The 5,680-nt window shown below is 37.3% G+C and overlaps 1 long non-coding RNA gene across 2 annotated transcripts in view; it reads left to right on the top strand.

Moving 5' to 3' along the window:
• LOC119618041 overlaps positions 1-5,178 on the top strand; it is a 105,937-nt gene extending 100,759 nt beyond the window's left edge. The window contains exon 4 of one of the 2 annotated variants that reach the window (XR_005234562.1): positions 4,875-5,178. This is a non-coding gene — a long non-coding RNA (uncharacterized LOC119618041). The remainder of the gene's footprint in view (positions 1-4,874) is intronic. The other variant, XR_005234563.1, reaches the window with a different exon arrangement.
• The last annotated feature ends 502 nt before the right edge of the window (positions 5,179-5,680 follow it).

Below are 5,680 nucleotides of genomic sequence, written 5' to 3'. Positions count from 1 at the left end.
CCAAGGTCCCCGCCTTCGGCCACTACCCATCCCACATTGCACCCAACCCCTTTGGCCCCTCCCATAGGTGGTGAGCCCATGGGCCCCGGGCAAGGGAACACTGTGTCCAATACTTGTATTCATCATAAGGGTCTTTGGCATGGCTAAATCGTATTTAATAATCACATTAATAGTAATATATGGTTGACTAATAAAAAAACACAAACACACTGCATGTTACCTGCAGAGTAGGGGAGAAGCAGCACTTATTAATAAATTGAAGCTAATATATGCCTAACAGCATTTACTTCAGATTATTATGAAGGCTGCTAGAGACTTGGTAGACAGTGAACTTTTTATGAATTAAGTTTTCATTTATTAAAAACATTATAAACAAAATAACATTCTGGAAGCCATTTTACAAGTAGATAGAAATAACGAAATAACCTGGAAGTACCATAACTTAAACTTAAAGCTCAAAGCCCCAAAGTTTTTCTAGAAAAATATTCCGATTTTATTATGTGATTTTAAAAGGCTGTATATTAAAGTTGGTAGATAAAGGCACCTTCTTCTTTTTTTCTATCCACCATCAACAGCTCCGCTCGATGTCTCTTTTGTCTCGGCTCCCAATGCTCGGCCCCTCCCTCCCATTTCAAACTCTTCTCATTAAGGTAAGAGTTGGTTAGAGCAATGATTCCCAACCCTGGTCCTCGAGGAACACTGTCCTGCACGTTTTCATTGTTTCCCTGCTCTTCAGCATGTCTTCACATCTGCAGAATCCTTTTAATCACTCAGCCATTCAAATCAGATGTGTCAAAGCAGGGAAAACACTAAAACATGCAGTTTAGTGTTCTTCAAGGACCAGGGTGAGGAACCACTGGGTAAGAGGGCTAAATATGATTAAACTATTTGCTACCTTGCTTAGACTAAAATGCTCTAATCTGTCAAAGCAATGCAGCTAGTTTGGATTTACATGGCAATAATAAATTAGTTTATCATGACTTTACCACCAAAGTAATGAGAAGAACAAACCAGAGTAGGATTCTCATTGCTAATGTGTGTCATCCTACTCAGAAATGGGAGCAAATAAAATGTGTTTCATGTTTTTTTTAAGTAGTTACTTACTGGAAGTTACTTGTTTGTGCAGTAGAAAGACACTGTTGTTATTCCTCGTACACACTGGACTAAACCATTTTGCCAACAATGGCGGGGGGAACTAAAAATTCAATATTAGATTTTTTGCTTAGATGAATAATGGATTTCTTTTTTTTTTCCTTTTCCTTTTTATATTGTTTAAATACAAAGGTTCTTTCAATGATTTATTGGAGGGAACAAATCTACACTTTCCCAAGATTGGGGGGTCCTGACCCCCACATTCCTCCAGGGATTTCCACCCATGAGCTCTATTTTGGTGAGCTAGATACTGAAGGTCATCTCTGACACATACTCTAAGTACGAACTGATTAAGTGAGATGTTTTTAAAACTTTGTCATTAACTATAAAAGTTAACTCTGTTAGTTAAATATCTCATGAACCACTGGATGGATTTCAATAAAACTTCCAGAAAGTAATCATTAGATGTACATCTACAGTTGATTAAATTTTGGAGTCACCCCAATTCAAGATGACCACCACAACTAATCAACTTTAGCCAGTACAGAAATGGCTAAAATTCAGTAAGTTCTACAGAAATTGGGATAAAATTTGGTGTGTTCATAGCTGAAAGGCATCATCAATACATACTCGGAGCACTACACATTGCACAATATCTTTGCTTAAAATTTTGACATTAACAGTTACAGTTAACACTGTCTGTTTGCAAATTATCTCATGAACCATTAGACAGATTTTCATAAAACTTTCAGAAAGTAATAAATGGATGTATGTTTACAACTGATTAACAAATGGAGTCAACCCAAATCAAGATGGCTACCACAGCTAATCTGTCTTAGCCAGCATTAAAAATCTATACCTCACATACTCCAAGCAATAATACAGTCAATGACATGTGGCTGTAGTGGATGACTGTTACAGCCATCTTGAATATAAACTTTGTTGTGAAAAGCGGTGGGCAAAATGCATTCCACCAAGGAATGCTAGGCCTTTAATTCATTCATGTATTTTAAGTTCAAAGACCCCACCTCTGGAAGGGTTTGAAATATCTTGAATTTCTTCAGTTTCTACTCAGTTTTTCTCACTGTGGATTGGTGTAGATGGTTTTGAAACATTGTCAGTTTGATGAATAAAACACTTTTTTTTTCTGTGGTTGGCAGGAGTCTTGTTGTTAATGCTGTTATGTTTCCTTACACACTTGATTCTTTTCGCTAATTATGAAAATATGGTGATGTGATATTTGTACTGAATTTTAATAGGATCACAGACTTTCAAGCTTGGCATCGCTCTACGCACGTTATGGAATGGGATTTAGAAAATCTACACATAGATTCCACTATGTCAATTTTTCTTTGTTGTCTGCGATTTCTGTCTTGACTGTTCAGCCTGAATTAGAGGTAATATGGGGCAATGATTATCAGTAGTTCACAGTTTGACACCCTGAGAGGACCTGTTTTGTTTTGTTCTGCGTGGAAAACTGTTAATTTAACCACTTTAATTAAAAACCTTGTCAGTGTTGTGAAAACACTTCAGAGTTGTTCAATTCAAACTACATTTCTCTCTGCACTTAATGATGACTTGTCAGAGCATAATGGCAGGTGTTGATGGTATACTGCAAGACAAGGAGGACATGGAAGAAGCAAGCTCAGGAAAAAAAAAAACATTAAGATGTGGGAGTAGGGACAAAGAGACGATACTGAAAGGCAGTGTTCTCCGATGGGTAGTTGCCCTGCACTTGTGTCATTTTATTTCAATACAAAGAATAAAGATGACTCAATTTGCTCTTCTTTTCTTTGTTCTGTGTAATACTTGAGTGGCAGTTTGTGATAACGCTGAGGCTTCTGCGGTGCCACACATGTCTTAACTGAAAACCTGAGGTGTGAATATGAACATACTGACCCCTATGATTGTCTTAGCACCTTCCTTGGAACTCTGCCATGTAATTTTTCCTGTTTTAATGAACATCTGCATCTTCCTTACTGTCAGTCTCTTTTCACTTTTACCATAGGTCAGCCATTTGTAGTGTCTTTTGTTCTTGCTTGCTGCTTCCACCGCAAATCTGAATTTCCCACACTGATGCAGCCCAGTCCATTCTTTTTTTTTGTGGCTCTATTTTCTTTTATCAAGGAATGATAAATGATAAGAAAAATGCTATGAGACAATTAGACAAGGCCACATGATTCTGCAGTGCCGGAGCTCACTCCCCCATTGTGACACAGACGTTGATGTTCTCCCCAGAGACTCGACTCGCACAGAATAACAAAGAACTAGGCTGCCACACTAACCCACATGCTGTACTCTCACATGTGTATTTGATGCACATGCCATTGCTTGTGAATATTAAAGGCTCAAAGAAAATTTGAATGATTGGCAGGTTATTTCTGTTAAAATAAAAATCAGTGTGAGGCTGTTGCCTTCACCAGGACATCATAACATTCTGGCCACTAGAAACGCTGACAAGTTGTCTTCAGCAGAACTGGTTGTTAAGTCAATTCCTGGGGATGAGCATCGCCTCACACATTATAGCTCAACGTATGGAGCTACAGCTTCACAATGTGCAGATCTCAACTGTGTGGCTTCCTCAAAGAAATGGGAACACTGCCTGGCCTTGAGGCAACAATTCAATTTTTCTAAATTTAACAAGCTTTTACGTTTCCTTTTGTTGTTATGCAGTTGTCAATCTTTGTTGCCCCTTACTTGTGTTGCCTCAATGTAACCAGTCATTTTCTGTTCAGTTTCATCTCTTGGGTGCTCCATAAACAGTTTCCTCCATTCAGAGCAAGAAAACAGATTATAACTGTCTCCCACTCTTTATTACTAACTGAGGGCATTTTGCCTATGGGACTTCATCGACTGTCTTACCCTGTAATTCCGCTATCCTCCTGTGTAGTGTGCAATATTAACTGACCACATCTGGTGGAGGATATTTGATCTTTATCTGCAGGGTGTTAGAACATCAACATGTATTTATTTTAGTGCCAATACATTGTTATTCCTAGATGCATGCTATTTGTGTAGAGCTGTAGTCTTATTAAACACTAAAGACAGTCTTATTGCACTCATGTGTAAATATTATGTGCCTGACAGCCCATTTTGTGATCTAATATGGTATAGTGAAAAATATTTGACATCAGCCTGTAAAGTTAAATGGGCCTGTGTTGTCAAACTATGACAATATATACAACACTAACATTTAAATAGAAAATTGTTTTTTTAATAAGAAAGTTTTCATTAATGATGAAGCTACTATACTCATCAAATAAGGCCAATTATGCATGTTAGCAAATATATATTTGTTCTCATTTACCAGTACATGTGATCATGGTTATGAGATTTAAAATGTTGTGCAGTTCAAATACACAGCAGACATTCTGTAAAAATAATATTCATATGCCACACTGTGGCTTCATCGATTCTCATTTGTTTAAATACCTTTGTTAGATGTGTGTATGTTCGGAAAAATATGATTAAAGCCAGGTCAAACTGAAGTAAAACTGAATTGTGAAAAACTTTTTATATCCCCAGAGGGCAAGAGAATTGTGGCTGTGATCAATAGACATAGTGGAAATAAAATGACTAATAAAAATCCTGGTAAATAATGCAAAAAGCTAAAGGATGTCCTCCACCTGGCACAGAAAGTCATCGCATAAAGCATTTGTGGTGGGTGGGATATTGGGAGAGATGTTGTCTCAGTAAGGTCTTTTCTTTGAAAATATCTCCAACTGTGACACCATTATCAGTATATATATATATATATATATATATATATTTTTTCTCTACAGTATCATGCAGCAGATGTCAGCACTTGCCATGCCATCCTCTTCTCTCCTCCCAGAAAGACCTACACCTACTCCTCTGCAAACCCTGCTGAATGTCTGTGCTCCGCCTTGTAAGGCCAGATTTACATGACACTAAGTAGGATTATATTGCACACAACCATCACCTAGAAGCCATTTATAGCTATGATTGCAGGCATGGTAAGACACAGAAGACTAGAATTCCAGTAATGTACTAACAGTTTCTCAGCAAAGCATCTTAATTCATGCATTGTGTTTTTATATAAAAAAAAAGACTAATGAAAAATAAAAACAATGTAAAGCTAATTTCTAAAGATTTCTTGTTTATTTTCCTACATTTATACCTGTGGTTATTACCTATCTTTATAGCGTAATTTTTAAATACAATCACTCCTTTATGGTGATGGTGTCATGACACAGAGTTTTTGTTTTGTCCTTGGTATTTAAAAAGTGGCATGTGTCATTTATAAAAAAAAAAAGAAAGGTGTTTAAAAATGGGCACCTTGTCAGAATGACTGGCACTGAAGACAGTATTTAAAACAGTGGCTGACAAAAGAACAATTTCACAGCGTTCAATTATGCCTCTGTAGTGGAAGCGGGCTTCGCTTGAACGGCATATTAAGAAATTCACCTGGAAGCAGAACAAGAAAACTGACATGATTTGCATTTTCTACCAGTACTGTTAGCTTGTCATCAGTTGAGGAGTGAATAAAAAACAAACATCCATCTTGTTTGTCTTTATGTGGCCCTGTGATGGACTTGCAACCTGTGCAGGGTGTCTCCCCACGTCT

Source organism: Kryptolebias marmoratus, linkage group LG20, assembly GCF_001649575.2.
Source record: "Kryptolebias marmoratus isolate JLee-2015 linkage group LG20, ASM164957v2, whole genome shotgun sequence".
NCBI lineage: Eukaryota > Metazoa > Chordata > Actinopteri > Cyprinodontiformes > Rivulidae > Kryptolebias > Kryptolebias marmoratus.
Note: the sequence above shows the minus strand (reverse complement) of the source record. Positions and strands in the feature narration are given on the sequence as shown.